Below are 22,934 nucleotides of genomic sequence, written 5' to 3'. Positions count from 1 at the left end.
TTATTCCCTAGGCAGTAACACACAGTATCACTAAATTTTCTCTAAAAATATAGCTGCCTAGTGTAATCTCAAAAACTGTTAGAAAACAAAAAGTAGGCTATTCAACCTGACTTCTATGCTATTCTCTCACAGAATAACTTTCTATTATTTGACACAAGCATCTTACTCTCTAGAAATAAAACTTTCCTTGAGGTACGAGCATACACTTTTTTCTTGAAGTCAGTATGAGTTAAGATTGTTAAGATTGTGTATCACAGGGTATAACTTAGGTAGTGGACACCACATAACTTTGCCAACAGTAAGTCTTCCCTGTGTCTGAGCTTCATTCCTATTATCTAACATTTTTTCACATAAAATATTTTAAGCCAAAAAAAAACTATATATGACAGTGAAAAAATCTACACAGCAACTATCTCTGTAAAATATTAATATTTTATATTTTATATGCCTTTATTTTTCAAGATAAAGAAGATAGCAGAATCAGTGGAAGTCTTCTCTGCATCCTTCCCAATCCCATTGGTACCCATTTCCTTTAAGCAAACTGCCATAATGGATTAATATTTAAATTTCTCAATTACACATTTGCTTATAGTCATATAAGCAATATATTAGTATATACACATGTATACAGAATACAGAACTGTAATATGTATGTAAAATTTTACATAAATGGTGTTAATTTTTCTTCTTTATGTTCATTTTCTGACTTTATATTATGGAGTATTATTTTCTTTGAAACTTATAAGTCTAGTTTATCCATTTCAAATGCTATATAGTACTCAAGTACATAAATGTATAAAAACATATTTACTCATTTTGTTAATAAACATTTGGGTTATTTATAATTATTGCCATTTATTGTTAGATTAAACACGTACCCCATGGTGTACGTGTATATATTTCTGTACCAATGGCCTTCAGACTTTGACTATGACCTGTAATAAAAAGAATGTATATTGTAATATGACCCCAACACATACATATGAACTTATATGCACAAACCAAAACAAAACATTAATAGTATAACTATCCTTACCTGTTTGTGATATAGCTTGATGTTTCTTAAGTATTTAATTTTACTTAATTTCGTTACCAAAAATGCTGGTCAAGATCCTTTGACTTATGGCCATGAGTTGCAGTTTGAAAATCACTACTTTAAACTTATAAAGGAAATTGCCTATTTTTGGAGTGCACATCAAAAAAAAAATTAATCCATCTACAGATAAATTCTTCCAATGTATAACAAGGCAAGCAAATTTATTACCAAAGGGGACCCAGCTACTGAAACAGAGACAGATAACTTAATCTAAATGCACGACCTGTACACCCAAACCTGATGGGACTATTGTTCACTTTCTGAATGGGCTTAAGTAAACTTTTTTTTTTCCTTAAACAAATCCTTCCAAAATTTTGAGAACTGACTGCAAATAGAAATTTTTCTTTCCCTGTCCTTGAAAGTACCATACTGTTCTTATCTAAATCTGGAGACGTACTGAATCTACTGAATCAGCTCTTCTATTTCAAATACTCTCCACCCACCAGCACTTTCTATTTGTCTTGGCAGAAACATATTTTGTTTTGTTGATTTTTTTCTGAACATCCACTTGATCAAAATTTTATAGCCTTTAGCTTTTATTTCTCTTGCCAAATAATATTAATGCAGACATTTCCATTGTATTCTACAATAACACCAGGAACATACTGCTTAGAACATGAACATTTTCATTAGATTAGTAGTTTTTCACTTGAAATGGAACATAGTGTAACATTTGGCTTTGTCACAAAACAATACAATATAGAGCTTTAGTTGCATTTTCTATCCATGAACTTAAATCTCCACTGATTGCAGACCCAAGAAGTGCAATAGTTTACAGTCTGACAAATATGTAATAGGTAAAGTCTCTACACAACAATGCTATGCAGAATTACTCTGATTAATTTACATTCACCTTTAGTGAATATAACTCCCAACCCTATAAACAGGGATTTACATGTACAATAAAGCCATGGAAAGGTTTTGTCAGCATGTTGATCTGCAATTCGTGAGTTTTCTAAGGCAATTATTTTAACATGTCTATCATGTTGTGGTTATATTTCTGGAGAACAGGTGGCATGTTGTGAAAAGCTATAGACTAAATAGAATCATTTTTGTTAGGATAAAACAATGTATCATCTTCTTTAAATTTCTCAGCCATTGCTTATTTTAATTTGAAACAATTTGAATGAATACAACATTAGTTTCCCAGTTATACTGTACTCAAAATGTACCATATTTCTCACCTGAAGGCATAAACTTTAGTGACATCCTAATCATTTTCTCTGCAATGGATGCTTCTGTTATAAACTGCAAATTAAATAGTAGGTAGAGAATAAACAGCAGGAGCAGATGAATATCTAAAAACAAATGATCTCTATTTGAATGCAAATATTGCCATTAATAAAGAATGAGAAAGGAAACATTTTAAAAATCAGTAATATATTAAAGTGAATTATTTCTTAGCAGGTTATTTTCCAGTAGCTCTTTAATGAGCTATTTCTTCATATGTTGGTAACTAATTATTACATACATTTTGTATGTATTTTTAATATCCCTAAACTATGGATTTGATCTTTATTTCTTGTCTGTATATTTGAAAATAATTTGCAGAAATGCATTTAAGCTTCTGGGTTTCATGCTAAGTAGGAAACGATGAATTGAAAACTTAATTTACTCTGCAAGCTAGAAGATAAATAGTCTTTAATATAATGTACTGTAAATGAGGATTTTAAAAGGCCTCTATCTGGCTGCCATTAAATATATATGAAGATACCAAATTTTACAATGGTAGTTGTTCATGGACCTCAATCTAGCTGGTCAATATATAATGTCTTATTGATTGATATTCAAGATACTAGATTTTGGATGAAGTGTAGAACTTTTAAAGCATGAAAGAAAGTGGGCATCATCACTTTTTAACTTCCTATACTGTAGCATGGTACAAAGGAAGAAACAGTGGTTTTACATACTAATATTTTAGTCCCTCTGATGGTAGGTGGTATTAAGATATGTGAAATAAAAGACAATTTTATGGCAAGAAAAAAGAAATTTAAATAAAAAATTTTCTCTGCCCTTTGGCCTCCTCTCTCCCTACACTGCGCATTGAGTATCTGCTTTATGTGTTAACCAAACCATTTCCCCCATCAGCAGAAATATCTACTCAGCCACAAAAGGGCAACATTGTCCTGGCATTAACGAAACAACTCCTTAAAAGATAACATTCCTTCTTGATCTTCTAAGGGGGCCACGTCACCCACTACCTTGGGGTTTAGATATGGCTTATATAAACTGTCAATAATTTCACTAGAGGCACAGCTAGCTCTCTGTCTCCAAACAGCTTATATAACGGTGCCATGACTACTAATAAGTAGAAACAGTCCTCAGAGCTTTCTGAAATGCTCTTCCCAGGTTATAATCTTCAAATTTCACTAAAAAAAGATTTCCACTTCTTTGATTAATTTTTTGGCAATAGGTACTTCTGCAACCCAATTCCTTGTGGTCTAAGCCTCAGCCATGTTGCGCCATCAACATGAGCCATCAAGGCTCATTAACATCTACCTTGATCTTGCCCAGCCTATACCCTTGCACATGCTATTCCTTCCTCCTAAATTGTTTTCTAACCTTGCCAGGAAGGCAAACTGCTACTCATCTTTAACACTCCAGGTCAAATGTAATTTCCTATCATAGGCTTCTCAGCTTCCAGGGGGTATAATAATTGCCACTGATTCAATGATCAGTAGATGATTCAGTGATCAGTATTTCAACCATGCCTTTATTAGAATGTTTACATTTTACCTTAGATCTGTCTTTACTTCTGCCACACACGGTTCTGAATTCTTGAAATGTCTCTTTCTTCTCTGGTTATTTGTCTTCAATCCCCTTTACTGAGTCACTCTTTCTCCATTTGGCTTCTAATAACTAGTGCGGTTAGTTCTTCAAAACATTTCTATAGGTCCTATTTATTTTTTTAACACTTTATACTCTATTCCTAGGTAATTTAGCTCCTACACATGTTTCTCAGACATCCATCAATTGGTCCAAACTCATCTTTGGAAACCAGTCACATTTCCTTAAAGTTTCAAAAATACTTTGAATTCAATGTCTTAAATTAAAACATAATTTTGCCCCTCAAACCTAATATTTTTCCATGTTTACTATCTCAGGGAGTGATATCACTTTACTGCTCAAGTCAGAAGTCTGGATTTTTTTAAATTTTTTATTTTTTTACTCTTCTTTTATATCACAAGAAGTGTGGACTTATTCCTTGATCATCTCTAATTTATATACATCTTACCACTTCTATTGCCACAATAATAGTTAAATTGATCATTGCTTAACTGGACCATCGTAATAGTCCCTTAACTACTGGTATTCACTCAGATAATTTTTTTCTTTGTGTAGTTTCTTATTCTTTTTTTTTTTTTTTTTTTTTTTTGGTCTTTTTAGGTTGTACCCATGGCATATGGAAATTCCCAAGCTAGGAGTCAAATTGGAGCTTCAAGCTGCCTACCTACACTACAGCCACAGCCATAGAAACTCTGGGTCTGAGCTGCATTTGTGTCCTATAAAACAGCTGTGGCAATGCCAGATCCTTTAACCCACTGAGCAAGTTCAGGGATTGAACTTGCATCCTCATGGATACTAGTTGGATTCTTACCAGCTGAGCCACAATGAGAAGTCCTGTAGTTTCTTCTTGACATATTGCAGCTAGAAAGAAATGTTAAAATTACAAATTTGATATGAGGAAATCACATTTGGGAGTATTTTAATTTACTGTAATAGAGTTATTTCTTTGTTATGCAAATATTCCTTCAATGGCCAAATTATCTTTCTAAGGAAATGTCATTAAGAGGGAAACATGTTTTAATTTATTGAAATAAAGAAATGCAATAATTATTCAAGTAAATAATTCTCTGTGAAGTGTTTATTCATTAACCTCTTATAAGGTATACTTGATGAATCTTTCACATGCACACTTGAGATCTTTACATTTTAAACACTCATAAATACTTTGAGAACCCTTATATCTTATCCTGTAAATGAATGTGATGTTTTCTTTGGAAAAAATTACACTGTAGTCATATCAATATCATTAATACTTTAAATGCCATTTACATTTGTAAGCAACCTGAATAATTAAAAAAATGCAAATTTAGCCTACTTAGGAGTAATAACTGTATATGTAAGTTTTATGAGCTGAATTTCATTACTTATTCATAATATACTAACAATTAAAAAACAAAGTAATGTAACAAAAATGTAAATGTCAATTCATAAATAAATGGTCCTATGGCGATTTAGGCAGAATAAGATACCTTCTTTTATCTGTTAGGGAATAGAATTTTATCTGGGAAATAGTCACTCTTCTAACCAAAAGAAATTTTTTCAAATAAAATGAATTTGCAGAATCAGTTTTTTACTTCACTATTAATTCACCCTCTATTATTGCGCATATTATAACCATAAAAATATTGAATTTCAGTAAACTCATCTTAGAGGTAGATAGTAGTCTTTCTTTTTACAAACTTCATTCTAAAATTTACTTATTGTTGCAGTCTATTATTTATATAGCCTACTGCAAAGCTGAGCCTAAATAACATTTCTCTATATTTTTAAACAAATTGGGCTTCATTATTTAGGTTAAAAACTACTTTAAAAGTAAAAAGAAATGCACAGCTAGTTTAAAACCTCATCAACCTATAATAGTTATGTGTTCATTTGTAGTGCAATTCAAATAATTTTACTTTATTCTTATTTCCTAGAAATTCTGCCAGGTTACAAAAGAAACCTATCATTTCCATAATCTAGACTGTTTGGTTGTTATTCATCATATCTAAAATTACAACATTTTTATTCCTGAATAAATTATTCATATCTTCAATCTGCTTCTCCTTCCCTCTCACTTACTACCATTTTTCTATCAAGAAAATAGCTTTAGTTGCTTCTCTACATAAATCTCATTTAAGCCATTAATTTTATCAAAACTCAAAAAATTAAAATAAAAATTCCAGAGGATCAAAATTAATGGCTCATATATCTTACTATCTGTTTTTTAAATTTAAATTCAGAGAGTTTACCTGGCTTTCTCAATTTCACCTTGTTAGTCAATATCAGAAAAACCGGATCTAGAATCAAGGTTACCTATTTCTCAGGTCAATACACACAAAATTGCAGATACCAGACACTTCAAAAACAGTGACTCTATTAGTCACTATACAGTTGAGCCCATTGTGAAATTAACCTATTGTTTTCTCAGCTGTTGATGGAAGAAACATTTTCACACCCAAGATTTGCATTTTGAAATGTTGTAGTAGGTTTCTTACAAAAATCAGGTATGATTATGTCAGGGGCAGAAAATTACACATTGCAGAAACTTCAAGAATGACTTCGTAAAAGAAAAACAAATGAATTCATAGGGATGAAAAAATATTTTACACATATTCAAGTATATGCCTTTGATATAAATCAATTATACTCAGGCTAATTAAACAATCAAATGTGTTAGACATACTTTTTCAATCTTTTACATCATCTTGGGACAAATCTGGGAAAAAGAATCAGGAAAATAGTAATATATCCTCTAATACTCTAGATGACTGCTTCTTTTACTATCTTGTAAACAGTTTATAGAATGAGAGAGGGGAAATAGGAATAATCTAGAACCTACAGTTATTCCGATTGTATGAAAGGATCTGTAACTTCTTAAAATAATTTCATCAATGAACTCATGTATACAACATGGACATTTCTAAAGAATATTCTGCTTTGCAAAACAAACCAGATTAAAAAGAGTGTATACTATAGAACTTAATCATTTTCTAAAACAGACAAAACCAGTGAATAATGATAAAACTGATCAGTTACTACTGATAAAAACTGATCAGGAGTTCCCCTCATGGCCCATGAGATTGTGGGTTTGATTCCTGGCCTTGCTCAGTGGGTTAAGGATCTGGCATTGCCGTGAGCTGTGGTGTAGGTCACAGACATGGCTCGGATCTCGTGCTGCTGTGGCTGTGGCCTAGGCCAGTAGCTGTAGCTCCAATTCGACCCCTGGCCTGGGAACCTTCATAATGCCATGTGTGTGGCCCTAAAAAGACAAAAAAAAAAAAATCAGTGATTATTTAATGTTGAGACAGATGTGCCACAAATGGCGCATCTGGTGTGATAAAAATATTCTAAGTAGTGTTTTAATGGTTGTTACATGACTACATATATTTTTCAAAAGTCATCAAGCTATACTTTTAAATGTGTGCATTTTAACATGTTTAACATATATGCTTCAATAAATGCGATTATACAAAACATGATTTTAATTTTAAATGTATTTTTGGGAGATAGCAGATAAATCAATAATTGCATTAGTGTGGTACAAGATAATAAGTTAAAACTTTCTCCAAGCAAAGATAGTTATTGAAATGAAGTAATTCAACTTCTTAGAACTTGAGTGACAATGATATGAAAGCAACAGATATTAATTATAGAAGGTAGTCTTATAAATATACAGCTAGAATAGCAAGATTGCTGGAGTTTCTAGAAATTTGTTTCTTACCACGTCTGCCTCTCCTCTTCTTAGATATCCACCAAAGTGCAAGCCACACAACTGCTCTCTTCCTCATCCTGCAGGAGGCTAGAAATGCATCAACCAAATCAATCTAAATATCATGAGTCAACAAAAAACAAAACAAGTAGGAAGAATGAGCAACAACGTATTTAAGAGTGATATACACCAAGGCACATCATGATACAATTTCAAAACAACCTGAATAAAGGATAAATCATTAAAATTCACCAAAAGAAAATAAATTGTCCCAACAAAGGGACTGATTAGAAATTAACATTTTTCTCCTTAACATTGGTATTCAAAACTAGAGACACCAAAATTCTGATTAAAATTTCCAAACTGGAATTTGTACCAGATATGAAAATAGAAGACAGATATTTTCCAATATTAAATTTCTTGGAAAATACATATCCCATCTACTATTTCTTAGAAAGTTATTGAACTATCTACTACATCAAAATGGAAGAGTGGGCCTGGTAACAAATTGGCAGACTAGAAGGATGTGGAGCTCACCCATTTCCACAAACACATCAAAAATACATCTACATGTGGAACAGTTCTCACAGAATATCTGCTAAACCCTGGCAGAACATTTCATAAAACCAATATTGCAAGAAAGAGGCCCATGTAACCAGGTAGAATGAAAAAGCATTGGGGTGTGACCTGTGCCCCTGGGAGGGAGCCGTGAAAGACGAAAGTTTTGTTCACCCTAGGAAGTCCCTTAACTAGCAAAAAGCTTATCCACGACAGAAAGTGAGCTTCAGTGGCTCAGAGGAGAGTGCAGCAGCTGGTTTGCAGCAGGTAGAACAGAGAGAAACATGCAGTGTCCTGTCCTAGCCACCTCCCTGCACTTGCCAGCCTGAGACAGTGCATGCTGAGGACAGATGCTGAAATGTCGGTTTCAAAGGATAAACCTGGGGAGTGGACTAGGATGGGCTATGCAGAGAGAGCCTAAAAAGGCTGGAGTATGACCCAAGCTGCAACCAGTGTGTGCGTGAAGGAGCCCAGGTTCACCACTGAACTGTCATTGTTACCCTGTGCACTTGAGAGGGTCAGGCCCCCACCACAGTGGGTACAGCTCAGCCTATATGAGACCTGGGAACACACAAGCATTGGCAGGTTACCCAGATGCAGAGGCAGGGCTGAAGTCCAAGCCAATCCCCAGAGGCCATGTGACTTCAGAAGCAGGGATGAAATCTAAGTGTCCCAGTGGCAGTGTGATCTGCAGATTTATATACAGAAGTCAGCTTTGTAAACTCAGTTCCTAAAAGACATCCAATGGATAACCTGTGCTCCTGTGGCTGGAGTGAGTCTGGTGATAGCAGCAACAGGCTTTGCCTTGTGAGCATGAGTCTGGGCTGACTCAGCTCCTATGGACAATCCAAGAGTGTGATCATGACAGTTCCAGTGCTTGACCTCAGTGGTTCTGAGCCAAGAAATCTGTGCTAGTGGCTTTGTGAGCACAGCACCAGAAGGACACTGAGTCTGATTACCTGAATTTCCACAGCTGAAGTAGTCCTGAAGGCAGTGCCCCAAACTGTGTACTTGGTGAGCCTGCACAATAGGTGACAGGCAAGACCACAGAGTGCACTTCCCATTGAACAAGTCCTGCAGAGGAGTATTCAGTAGTTCCTTTCCCAGAGGGAGATCCACAGCCCTGCCTACCTTACATCACAATTCAGAAACAGATCTGGGAACATCTATTTCAAAAACTGGAGAACAGACCTTTCCCTTCACAGGGCTGTAACAACCAGAGAGCAAAGAGGAGGCACAGACCAACATCTAGGGCAGGTTCTGATAACCACAACAATAATCACACCCCCCATCAAGGGGATAATGACCAACACACAGAGAGGAAAGATGTGGCAGGCATCCATATTAAAAACAGCCCTCACACCAAAAATGTTAGCCTCAAAAAGGATACACAGGGCCACACACATAAAAACAGTTCTTTAGGACCTCAGTAGATAACTGCCTCTCCTAAACTCATAGAGTCAGAGCAATATAAGTAAAATGAAGAAGCAGAGGAACCACTCCTGACTAAATCATTAAGAGAACTCCTGAAAGAATAAGCAGTGAAAAACAGATTCCCTGGTCTAGTAGACCTTGGGTTCAAAAGGAACATAAAAAAATACATAAGGAATTAAGAGGGGCTATGAATAGAAATGCAGATCACTCTAAAAAGGAACTAGACAATATAAAGAGGAGACAATTAAGATTAGAAAGCATATTTGCTGAGACAAAACTGAGCTAAAGGCAATAAATAGGAAACTGAATAATTCAGAACAATTAAGTGATCTGGAAGATAGAGTAATGAAAATCAGCCAATCACAACATCATACAGAAAGGCAAATGAAAAAAAAAGTAATATACAAGATCTATGGGATAATGTAAAGCATCCCAAACCACGCATAATAGGGATCCCAGAAGGAAAAGAAAGAGAAAGGTGTATCAATTATATATATTAATTACAAGGAAACCTCCCAAAGGCTGTCAGCTAATTTCTCTACAAAAATGTTGTAGGCAAAAATTGAGTGGAAGATGTATTCAAAGTTCATGAAAGGGAAAAATCTGCACTGCAACCTAAGATACTCTACCAGCAAGATTATCATATAGACCCGGAGAGATAAAGAATTTCTTAAGAGCAAAAGCATTTACAGCAATACGAAACATAACTTAAAATAAATATTCAAAGGTCTTCCCTAAATTGAAAAGAAGAGAAAAATCTATAGGAAAGTAAAAATCAGCTTTAGAAAGTAAATCACTTAAATAAGACATATACAGATTTAAAAAATCAAAAAAGCAAGTAGATATAGAAATGGGTTGACATACTTGAAAAACAGGGTAATTACAAATCAGAAACTTGCAATAGATTCACAAACCAAAAAGAACACAAAAACAGTACAAAGGAACAAGCCACAAAAGGAAAAAGAAAAAAAGAAAGGAACAAAGAAATACAAAATCAGCCAGAAAACAAGGTTTAAAATAGCAATATACATAGCTATCAATAATTACCTTAAATGTCAATGGGCTAAATGTTCTAACTAAAAAACACAGAGGAGCAGACTGGATACAAAATAAAAAGCCTAAAATATGTTTCCTATAGGAGACTCACTTTAGGGTTAAGGACACACATAGACTGAAAATAAGGATGGAAAAGGATATTTTACACAAAATGCCCAGCAAGCAGGGGTAGTAACACTCACATCAGACAAAATACTTTAAAACAAAGGCCATAAAGAAAAAAAGAAGGACATTATATAATCATAAAAGGATAAATAAATAAGAGGATATTACCCTCATTAACACACATGTACCCAACATAGGAACACCTAAATACATAAAACAAATACTAACAAATATAAAGTAAGAAATTGTTAGCAATACAATAATAGTGGGACCCCACTTACCTCAATGTACAGATCTTCCAGACAGAAAATCAGTAAGACAACAGAGATCCTAAGTGATACAACAGAATGACTAGACCTAATTGACATTTTCAGGGCATTGTATCAAAAAAAAAAAAAATTAAGAATACACATTCTTTTTCAAGTGCACATGTAACATTCTCTATGATTGACAACTTACTAGAAATAAAAAAATTAGCAAATTTAAGAGTATAAAAGTTATTTCTAGCATGTTTTCTGACTACAAGTGCATGGAATTAGAAATCAACCAACAATAGAGAAATTAAAAAAAAGACTACATGGAGACTAAAGAACATGCTACTAGAAAAAAAAATGGGTCAATGATGAAATAAGAGAGGAAATTAAAAAAAATTTGAGACAAATGACAGTGGAAACATAACCATAAAAAAACCTATGGAACACATCAAAAGTAGTTCTTAGAGAGAAGTGTACAGAAATACGGACCTTACACACACATACACACACACACACACACACACACAGTAAAAAAATAAAAATCTCAAATAAACAATCACCTAAAAGAATCAGAAAACAAAGAACAAACAAAACCTAAAGTCAGTAGAAGGAAGGGAATAATAAAGAGCAAAGAGGAAATCAGTAGGGTAGAGATTTAAAATTAAAAAAAAAAAACAACAAAACCAAGAGCTGGTTATTTGAGAGGATTAAAAAAAAAAATGATAAACCTCTGGCCAGACTCACTAAGAATAAGAGAGAGAGGAACCAAATAAACAAAACAAGAAATGAAAGAGTAAAAGTAACAATTGATACTGCAGAAATACAAAATGTCATACCATGAATAATTATAAGCCAATAAATTAGAAAATCTAAAGGAAAGGAACAAGTTTCTAGAAACATAGAAACCACCAAACTGCTTCAAGAGGAAATAGATAATTTGAAAAGACTGATCACTAGAAGTGAAATAAAATCTGTAAAAAAAAAAAAAGGCAAAAAACAAGCAAAACAAATAAACTCCCTATAAACAAAAGTCCAGGATCAGAGGGCTTCATAGGAACATTCTAGGAAACAAAGAACTTATACCAATCATTCTCAAACTCTTCCTAAAGACTGAAGAAGAGGAAATATTCCCGAAATGATTCTGTAAGACTACCATTACCCTGATCACGAAACTAAAAAATGACAGTACCAAAAAAGAAAATTACAGGCCAATATCTTTGATGATATAGATATAAAAATTCTCAGCAAAATGTTAGCAAACCAAAGCCAACAAAATATACAAAAGATCATACACAATGATCAAGTTGGATTTATCCTAGGATGGCGCAACATACACAAACCAATAATGTGACATACTACATCAACAAAGGAAAAGAGATAAACTTCATGATTATCTCAATAGAGAAAAAGCAAATTTGAACAATTTCAACATCCATTCATGATAAAAATTCTTACCAAAGTGGATATAGAAGGAACTTATCGCAACATAATAATAGCTATTTATGTCAAACTCAGAGCCAACATATTAGACAATGGTAAAAAGCTGAAAACCATCTAGCTAAAATCTGGAATAAGACAAAGATGCTCTCACCAATTATGTTAAACATAGTATCAGAAGTTCTAGCCACAACAATAAGACAAATAAAATAAATTAAAGGTATCCAAATTGGAAGAGAAGAGGTAAAATGGTCATCATATGCAGATGATATGATACTATACATAGAAAACCATAAATAATCCACACAAAAACTAGAACTGATAAACAAATATAGCAATGTAGCAGGATACAAGATTAATCTATAGAAATCTGTTAAATATCTTTCCACCAACAATGAAATATCAGAAAGGGAGAGTAAAAAAGTAATCCTTTTTAAAGTTTCATCCAAAAAATTACTTTTGAATTATTTTGACCAAGGAAGTAAAATAATTCTATGCTTGTATCTATATATACTGATAAAGGAAATTGAATATGATTTAAAGAAATACAAATGTATCCCATATTCTCAGTATGGAAGAATTAATACTGCTAAAATGACCATACTGCCCAAAGCAATCTACAGATTTAATGTGACCAAACATTATTACCCAGGACAATGTTCACATGTTCACGGAACTAAAACAAATAATCCTAAAATTTATATGAAATTATAAAAGACCCAGAATTTCCAAGACAATCCTTTTAAAAAAGAACAAAGTTGGAGGCATACCCCTCCCAGACATTAAACAATACAACAAAGCTACAGTAATAAAAACAACATGGTATTGTCACACACACACAATAAAAACAGACATATGGATAAAGGAACAAAATGGATAAGCCCCCAAATAAACCCACACACCTATGGTCAATTAATCTTTAAAACAAAGGGCAAGAATATACAAGAAAGAAATAATCCCTTCAGCAACTAGTGCTGAGAAAGCTGGAGAGACAGAAGTAAATCAATAAAGTTAGAACACAGCCTCACATATACAAAAAAATAAACTCAAAATGACTTAAAGACTTAAATATAAGATATAATACCATAAAACCCTAGAGAATAGGCAAAACATTTTCTGACATAGCCATACCAATATTTTCTTAAGTCATTCTCCCAAAGCAATAGAAATAAAAGCAAATCTAAACAAATGGGACCCAACCAAAATTATAAGCTTTGCACAGCAAAGGAAACTGTAAAAAAAATGAAAAAACAACCTACAAAATGGGAGAAAATATTTGCAAATGCTATGACCAACAAGGGATTAATTTCCAAAATATAGAAACAGCTCATACAACTCAATAACATAAAAACAAACAACCCAATCTAAAAACAGGCAATAGACCTAAATAGTATTTCATCCAGATGGCCAATAGCACATGAAAAGATGCTCAATATCACAAATATTAGAGAAATGCAAATCAAAATTACAATGAGGTACCACCTTCCACTAGTAAGAATGATCATCATTAATAAGTCTACAAATAAAAAATGCTGGAGAGCTCATGGAGAAAAGGGAACCCTCCTAAACTGTTTGTGGAGATGGATGTAAATTCATCCAGCTACTATGGAAAACAGTATGGAATTTCCTTAAAAACAAAAAAAAAAACTCTAAATAGTTGCCATATGACTTAGCAATCACACTCCTGGGCATATAACTGAACAAAAGTCTAATTCAAAAAGATATATGAACTCCAGTGTTCATAGCAGCAGTATTTACATTAGCCAAAACATTAAAACAACCTAAATCTCCAGTGACAGATGATGGATATATATATATATACACTGGAATACTAATCAGCCTTGAAAAAGAACAAAACAATGCCATCTGTAACAACATTGATGGACCTAGAGATTATCATACTAAGTGAAGTCTGAAAGAGAAAGACAAATATATAATTTATATGTGAAATCCAAAATATGATAAAATGGGCTTATTTATGAAATGTAAATACACTCACATATATAGAAAACAAATACATGGTTACCAAAATGGAAAGTAAGTGGGAGAGGGATAAATTAGGAATTTGGGATTAGCTGATACAAATTACTATATATAAAATATATAAACAACAAAATCCTACTGTACAGCACAAGAAACTATATTTATTTCTCTTTTTGTTTACCTTTTTCCCCCCATTAAGAGTTGTGGTATTATTTAAATTTGAATAAATGTGTTTTACAGTCTGTCTTGGTCTTGAATCCCAGATCTGCAACTTACTAGCTGTAATAACCTCTGTTTCTTCCTTTATAGATCATTGACAATATTATCTCTCCTAAAGGTTCATAAAACTATTAAAAGAGATTTTGTATTATATACCACAACAAAACAAAAATAAAAAATGCCGAATAAAAAACAAAAACAACCCTAGGTCAATCACACATTTAAGAATTTTAAAAATATTTAACAACAATGTCTCAAACTATGCATATATTTAATTATTAATTATAATAATAAATATATCTTCTATCCATCAATGGGTATAAATCTATCTTCTATATATTATGTATTAATTCTCTCTCCATCTATTCTGTCCAACTGTATCACATGCTATGGGATCAATAATGAAATCTATTAGTTTTGCAACATATATAAAACTAATTCCTAGTATCGTTTTAAATAATTGAAGGAACAGAGTAGGAAAGTAATTTCCACCTATTAGTTAATATTCTCCCTAGAAAAGAAGTACAAATAAGAGTAAATCTGTTGTTTTGTGAAGACTTAATTTTATCCTATCAATAACATTCATGAAAACAAAATAAATATTTCACTTCTTCTGTAGAACCAGTTATGTGGCATTTCCATTTGTTACTGAGGATACTCCATAGTAACTCAAGCAAATGACAGACATGTTGGATCTTACATATTCTGAGGTAAAACATTGATTCATTTTGTATCTACTTTAGGGAACCATTTAAAGTGTGGGTTAACTTCTCTATAACTCCTTTATACAGTTAGAAAATTAATTAAAGATTCTAGATTACTGAATTACTGTAGAGCTACAATATACACACACATGCATCAGGCAGTGCAAATTTAAACATGCAAAATTAAAATCCTCAACATTGATATGAAGAAAATATGTAGGCAGATATTTGCCACTTAACAGTAGGCAAATGTTATGGAGCTATGTACAAGTGAAAATATCACAAAATTTTCTCATATTCTCCAACTTCCACCTGGGTGGGATGAAGTTAGCACAAAAGTAGCCCAGGGAAGGTTCTCACAACAAGTAATATTATCTTGAGGAAGAGTGACATTTTAATTACACATTTTTAAATAATCACCTTATCAGACATAGAAGAATGGATGAAAAAGGGTCAAGATTTTACTTAGTGAACTATAGAAAGGCTGTAACATAGTAAGTCATTTTGTTTGAAGTCTATAATATATTTCAAATTGAATCTCACTTACACCAACTCTTCTGCCTGCCACATCCTCACCATACATCATTGACCTTCAGAACTACTCACTCATGCCTCAGCATGCTTCCCCAAACCCTGGTCACTCTCCGTGTCCTCAGAGACTCTTCTGTTCAGCGAAGGTAAGGGAAAGGAGGAGAACATGAAACAGAGAACATGAGACAGAAAAGGAGGGATGGGGACAGAAGAAAAAGGCAGGACACGGAGATGCGAAGAGAAAGAAAGGAAAGCGAAAGAAAGAGAATGGAATAGAATGGAGAAAAGGGAGGGTAAAGATGGGGGGAAGGAAAGGAAGGACATCAAGGAGAAGGCTCAGTAACTTCTGGAAAATCTGGCCAGACACTTGGCCATTATGCACCCTAAAACTCTGAAATAACAATACCCATTTCAGTGAAAAACAATCTGCCTTGCATTGCTGAAAATCACAAATTAACCTCAGCATTAAGAATACATCTGATTGACACTAAGAATAGGAACTGTTTAAAGAAATATGTTGAACTTAAATAAGAGTTATAGACTTTGAACTCACAAGGGCAAAAAATTAATTTAGCATTGTAATTCTTTGAATATTGGTGCTCTTGTATTTAAACTCACAAGGGAAGTAATTATGGTTTTTATTTCTCCTTGAAAAATTGATATTAGAACATTTTCAAAGTCTTTCTCTTCTCATCATTTTATTATTGGAATGTCTTTATGTCTCAAAAACTGCATTGCATGACTTCTTATATGTTATTGAGGACAATGTGGCTGTACCTAATTTGGGATGAAAAATAGAAATGGGCTTACATTTATATTTCAGGAAGGAAGTGAGGGTATGATTTGAGTTAATTAATAGAGTATTTTGTCTTAACTCATATATGAGTTTTACAGGGCAGTACTTAAACTTCCATTACTTGCCACAGAAGGATTCCAAGGGAACAGTGATTGATATTGAAGTGTATGAAGTTGGGAGCTGCACTACTCCCAGAAATTGTTAGCCACAACCTCAAAAGTGTAGAATCACATCCTTGGTCTTAAAGGTTATTCCCAGTGGGTTAGCAACAAAATTTAGGGAAAATTATTAGGTAAAACTTCTTCTCTACTGCTGATAATTCTTTTCTGTCATGGGCTTAATGGGAAAGTGGAATGGCAGAACCACTTGAGAAATTCGGGAAGACAGAATGCTTAACTCCATCATTTTTCTTTCTGTTAGGAATTGGTCCGTCCAGTGAGAGTATACATTGCATGCTCATTTTTCATAGGCTAAAGTAAAATATGTACATAATTTATTCCAGTCTGTGGTTCTGCTACCTGAACTATTCAGCTCTTATGCCAAATTATACCCTCAAATCAAGCCTATAAATAGTGAAGCTGATGATTTGGCCTTTATCAAATCACCAAAAAAAGAGAAAAAAAAAAGAGCAGTAATGTTTAAATTGCAATTAAGTCAGAAAATAAAAAACAAAAAATACCTTAGGAGTGGCATTGAGAACTATGTCTAGATACTCATATTGCAACAGAACAAAGTGTGGGGGGAAAAAATGTATACATGTAAGAATAACTTGATCCCCATGCTATACAGTGGGAATAAATAAATAAATAAATAAAAGAAAAAAAGAAATCCAAATGACCAATTAAAAAAAAATACCTTAGGTCATTCATGCATTTAAGAATTTTAAATATATTTAACAACAATATCTCAAACTATGTGTATATTTAATAATTAAAAACAAATTACTAATGGATACTAGAAGATATAATTATACTTTCAGATACCTCAATATGAACACTGAAAATTTTATATCAATAATTTTGGGATACACTTACATTACATATCAGAGGCCAGTTATAACTTCCAATCTCTATACTTAAAATAATGCCTAAAACTTAATGAATTAAGTAATCAAACCACTGCTAAAAAAGAACAATACAAAGAGAGCAGTAGTAATAACAAACATAAGAGCAGAAATGAATGAAATGAAACATTTTTTAATATAGAGAATCAATATAGAAAAACATTTTGCACTAGAAAGACTAATAAAATAGATAAACCTTTCAGGATATTTATCTGGTCTGGGTCCTACATAGTATTTTTTAAAAGTTCCTCTGGCAAAACTAATTTGAAGGCAGCTTTCAGTCAGGCCCACTGGCTTAAAGGAAAACATTTCTAAATTAAATATAAAATTTAATATCTATATTTACCATAGCACAACATAAAAATTAAAAGATAAGTTATAAATTAGAAGACAACTGTACCACATTAATATCCAGAGGATTTAGCAAACTTCTAAAAGTCAGTAAAAAATATAGATAAACCAATATTAAAATGGATGGGATTTAAGAGAAAGAAATCCACAAAGGGTTACACAAATGGTGTTCAATATCATTGTGTCCAAAATGCAGATTGCTACCCTAATATTCTTGATATAATTTATAACTGAAATATATTTTAAAATAAAATATAAAAATTGGGCCATAATATTCATTGACAAGGATGTGGTATAAATTAGATCCTAGCTAATATTACTAATGACATTCTCATTGACAAACACAGTAGCCTTTTTATAATCTTTCAACTCCTTGGAGTATTCGAAGCCTTTACAAACCTCTTCTCCTTGGAGTTAACACTTATATGTTGGCTTCTGAAAGAGGCACACCTTTGTTATTTGACCTTGTGGCTTCCTATTTCTTGGTTTCTCATAGAGACATTTTCGATGATAGTCAGTATACTGCTGCTTTTAGAATTATGTTCTCTCTTACTATCCATTCCCTATTCCCTTAGAGTGTCATCAGTGTGCACCATTGCGTATAATATTGGAAGGAGGTGTTTCATACATGTTCTTTTTCAGGTTGAGGAATTATCTTCTATCTCTGGTATATTGAAGAGTTCTTGTCACAAATGGATCTTGGAGTTCCTCAAATCTTTCTGTTGATAATCTTTGAATATTAAATCTTTTCATTCCTGGAATTAATCCTTTGGTTTGGTTGTGTTATATAATACACACATGCAAGCACACAGTTATACATGCATGTATTACTGTATTAATGCAAATATTTTGTTTTGTTGAGGAGTTTATTCATGTTCATGAATCATACTAGTCTGTAATTTTCTCTCTTATACTGTCTTTTTTTAATTTTAGTATACAATAACAACGGACTCATCAAAGAGTTTGGAAGTTTTATCTTCAATTTTCTAGAAGCGGTTTGGTAGAGTGGTGTTTTATTTAAATCTTTGATATAATTCTACAAAGAAATTACATGGGCTTGGACATTTATTTTGGGGGAAGTTTTAAATTACAGATTCAAATTTTTATGGTTATAATACTATCAATATAATCTTTTACTTCTTGGGTGTGTTTTGAAGAATTGTTTCATTTTATCTAAGTTTTTAAATGAATGCATGCAGATTTGTTCGTATTATTCTAAAATTATCCATTTAATATTTATAGGGTCTGAGGTAATAGTCTGTTTCACTCCTGACTGCTGATATTGATAACGTGCATTCTCTTCATCTCTCTTATACCTACTCTCTTCTGTCAGTCTCACTAAATATTTATTAAATTTATTAATAAACAATTTAAAGAGCATTTAATTTTTTTTTACAGAGTGATAATCTCTCAGAATCATGAGGCTAGTTGTGCCAAATTTTAGTGGTGATGTCATCTTTAGGACAGACCCATGTAATCCGTATCTGAACAGAACTGTGGTTTTGTCTTCCCTGCGTCATCTTTTCCTCACCCACCAAGATTCTCTAGACTTCCAGCAAACTGTGTGAGCATAGAAATATCCAAATAAATGTATTTTCTACTTAATCAGAGCTTATTTCTCCCTCTAATACCATGTATATGTACACAAAAGACTTTATTTTATATATATTTATATTATATATCACATATATAAAAATTATATGCCTATACCCATTAATTACTTATTCCCAGAGGTAGAAATCTTGTCTTTGTCTTTGCTATCTCTGTGGCTATTGCATAGCAAAACTGCCAATAGATGCTGGCTGAATGAAACCTATTGTGGCTCAGATACAGTATGAAATCTTCAAGTAAAAGCTTCAAAATAAAATGTTTATGACGGCAACAAATGACTCCGCTGAAGGACACAACGTATTATGGAAGTGCTCTTCCTTACTTTGATTCTTTATTTGAAGGATTTGGTTGCTGAGCCTTCACTTTTTTTTTTTTTAAATAAAACCAAGGTAATGAGCAAAAATGAAGGAAAATAAGGAGTAATAATGAAGAAACCACAGTGGCAGATAGTCAAAGAGGAAGGATGAAAAGAAGTGCCTAGAACTCAACAAAATGAATATAGAAGGAGATGAAAATATAGATGCTTTTTATTTAACACATTTTTTGAAAACCTACACAGCACCATGTAGAAAAAAAAGTTGTTTAGCTGTAAAAGTTGAAAGTTCCTAGAATATTTTTTATAAATCCAGTATAAATATGATACCTTTGTCCACCACATTGTATGACTCTGTTTTTTTTTTTTAATTTATAATCAGTCATGACAAAAAAAAATTTGTTTAGGGAATATATTTAAATCACACTTTAGTACACATGTAGGTATATGTTTACAGGTATACACACATATATATGTATATATGTATATAAATGTATATTATCTCAGGGAACTATAAGCATAATTTATTTGTCTTTTTGTTATATAAAATTTTTATCTTTTAATATCTGTGTAGTCTATGGGTATTTTTGTAACATTCCTCCACACTCAACACTTAGATGAATAGATAAAATTTTCCAAGACCTTCCCTGTGTTGAAGTAAGTCAATTGCCAGCAGAACAAATAGAAGTACAGGGTTTAACTCAAATAATTTAAATTTTGTGGCTTCAAGCCACTAGTCCAATAAAAAGTGACACCATTACCAAGCAAGAAGGACAGTATAAAAAAACAAAAGAGGGTAGTTGTAATGGGAAATAAAATCAAGCACTGGCACTAAAAATGTGAATATCCTAAATATTTATGGCATTATTTCAGTTTAAATACACACATTTCTCTGTTTTTGTTGAATGCTTTCTCTAGTAATTAGGGATTCCTAATATACTTTTAAAGACTTTTTCACTGCTACTACCTAAAGAAGACTCCTTAGGCTAATGAGAATTATAAAATTCCCAGGTACTGTTCCTGTCTGTAAAAGTAGACAGTTAAAAAATTGCCTCAGTAGGGAGTTCTCGTTGTGGCTCAGCAGATTATGAACCTGATTAGTATTCATGAGGATGAGGGTTCAATCCCTGGCCTCGCTCACTGGGTTAAGGATCCAGAGTAGCTGTGAGCTGTGGTGTAGGTCACAGATGCACCTTGAATCCCGTGTTACTGTGGCTGTAGTGTAGGCTGACAGCTGAGGTGTGATTCAACCCCTAGCCTGGGAACTTCCATATGCTGCAGGTGTGGCCCCATTCACATCCTCCCTAAATCTGTTTGGCCCCACTTATATCACTAAGGAGAAAAATGAATAGGGATTATGATCAGAGACAAGGACATTATTAAAGAAAAGGATATAGCTACTAGTGTGTAGAAGAAATTAATTTCAAACTATTGAATCTATATGACATATTAGAATTAGTTCCTTCAATAATGTAAAATTCCTCTGCAGCTACCACCCAAATCACTGGCCTGCAATGGCCTGGCTGCATAGGTATAGAAATGCAGAGTTCAACCTAGTCTTTCTATTCAAAACATATTTCCAGGCTCGTAGCCTATTAATATCCACAATTGAGCAACCAATTATCATTTTTAAGTATAAATACAGGTACTCAGATATTCTGGTATGAAAGTCAAACCTAGACAGGATTCAAAAACTTTACCACTGTGGGTAGAGAGAAGGTTGAGGGCAAGCTGCATTTTTGCATGTGTGTCTATGTATATGTGTGATTGAAAGCAGACGAATGTCAGTCTAAGAAGAAAAATTAAGTAAAAAACAAACATATATTTTGACGTAGTTTTCTAGTTTTGAGTCATTCTGTTCTTTTTTTCTTCATTTACCAGAGCCATTTCCTATCCCATGTCTATTAAAAAATAGAAAATCAGCAAAATCACTCTAATACCAGATGAAGAGAGAAGGGTAACACCATATCAATTAATACATTTGGGTAATAATAATTTTATGACTGATTGAAATAAAGTTGTTTTCAGTTTTGGTAATACTTAATAAGGCCTCAATACATATTAATACATAAGTTATTGCATTAATGTAAATTTTCACCTCTTTTGAGCAAATACCTCGGAGTGGCAATACTGGGTAGCACCATAAGTTTATGGTGACATGTATAAGAAACTGCCAAACTGCTTGGCTGGACCATTTGGTATGTCTATTAGCAATGCAGAAGAGTCAGTTTCTCATCTTCACCAGTATTTGGGATATTATTACTATAATTATTATTACCACCACACCACTCCTGCTACTACTACTACTACTAGACGACTAGTATAGTGATTACTACCACACTACCACCACTACTGTTGTTTTGATTATTTTGTATTTGCGACATAAGTATGTAATGATAGCTCATTTTTGTTTCAATTTGCATATCCCCAGTGACTAATGACACTGTTTCTTTATATGTGCTTCTTTGTCCCCAACTTCTTTGGTGATGTGTCTATTCAAAGATTTTTTTGGGGGGGTTATTTTCTCAGAATTGTGTATTTTAGAAGTTTTTGTATATTCAGAATACAGCTATTTATATACATATGTTTTGCAAATATGTTTCTCAATATATGGCATGTCTTTTCAATTATTAAGAATATTGTTTGAAGACCAAATGAATTTAATTTTCATTAAGTCCAATTTCTCAATTTTTATCTTAAAGTATATGCATTTGGTGTCACATCTAAGACATCTTTGCTTAGGTCACATAGATTTTTCTCGTATATTTTCTGCTTCTGCTCTTCTTCCTCCTCCTCATCCTTATCTTCCTCCTTCTTCTGTTCCCTCTTACTCTCCCCATTCCTCTCCCTGCCCTCCTCCAACTCCTTTACTTTTAGATTTACTTTTAAATCTATGATCTATCGTGACATAATTTTTATATGAGTAGGACATAGTAAGCAAAATA

The 22,934-nt window shown here is 32.9% G+C and overlaps 1 long non-coding RNA gene across 1 annotated transcript in view; it reads right to left on the bottom strand.

The window, feature by feature from the left end:
• Positions 1 to 22,934, bottom strand: part of LOC110262009 (uncharacterized) — a 560,710-nt gene that overhangs the window by 404,380 nt on the left and 133,396 nt on the right. Inside the window, exon 2 of the long non-coding RNA XR_014812607.1 lies at positions 7,587 to 7,664. This is a non-coding gene — a long non-coding RNA (uncharacterized LOC110262009). The remainder of the gene's footprint in view (positions 1 to 7,586; positions 7,665 to 22,934) is intronic.

The sequence above is a fragment of the Sus scrofa genome, chromosome 8 (assembly GCF_054392235.1).
Source record: "Sus scrofa isolate SSC_HxYL_T2T_F1_AM1 chromosome 8, Sscrofa_HxYL_maternal_Yorkshire_Landrace_v2.0, whole genome shotgun sequence".
Taxonomy (NCBI): Eukaryota; Metazoa; Chordata; class Mammalia; order Artiodactyla; family Suidae; genus Sus; species Sus scrofa.
Note: the sequence above shows the minus strand (reverse complement) of the source record. Positions and strands in the feature narration are given on the sequence as shown.